This window comes from Pterocles gutturalis, unplaced genomic scaffold (genome assembly GCF_000699245.1).
Source record: "Pterocles gutturalis isolate BGI_N339 unplaced genomic scaffold, ASM69924v1 scaffold41501, whole genome shotgun sequence".
Lineage (NCBI taxonomy): Eukaryota > Metazoa > Chordata > Aves > Pterocliformes > Pteroclidae > Pterocles > Pterocles gutturalis.
In genome coordinates, this window is record NW_010102016.1 from 14,178 (window position 1) to 14,540 (window position 363).

The window sequence follows — 363 nt, forward strand, 5'->3', positions numbered from 1 at the left end:
GTGCTCCAGCCCTCTGATCTTCTTCATGGCACTCCTCTGGACCTGCTCCAACAGGTCCATGTCCTTCCTATGTTGCGGGCCCAGACCTGGACACAGTACTCCAGGTGGGGTGTCATGAGAGCAGAGGAGAGGGGCAGAATCACCTCCCCGACCTGCTGGCCACACTTCTCTTGATGCAGCCCAGGACACGGTTGGCTTTCTGGCAGGAATGAAAGCAACCCCTCCGAAACAGGGAGAAGGCTGGTTGTAGGTTTCTGGTTCCTCAAAGGAAGCGGAGGCAACGCCAAGAAAGCCGGTGGGAGGGAAGGAGCCGGCAGCGCTGCCGGGAGGTTTTAACCCCCCACGGGGTGCGGCTCCTCATGG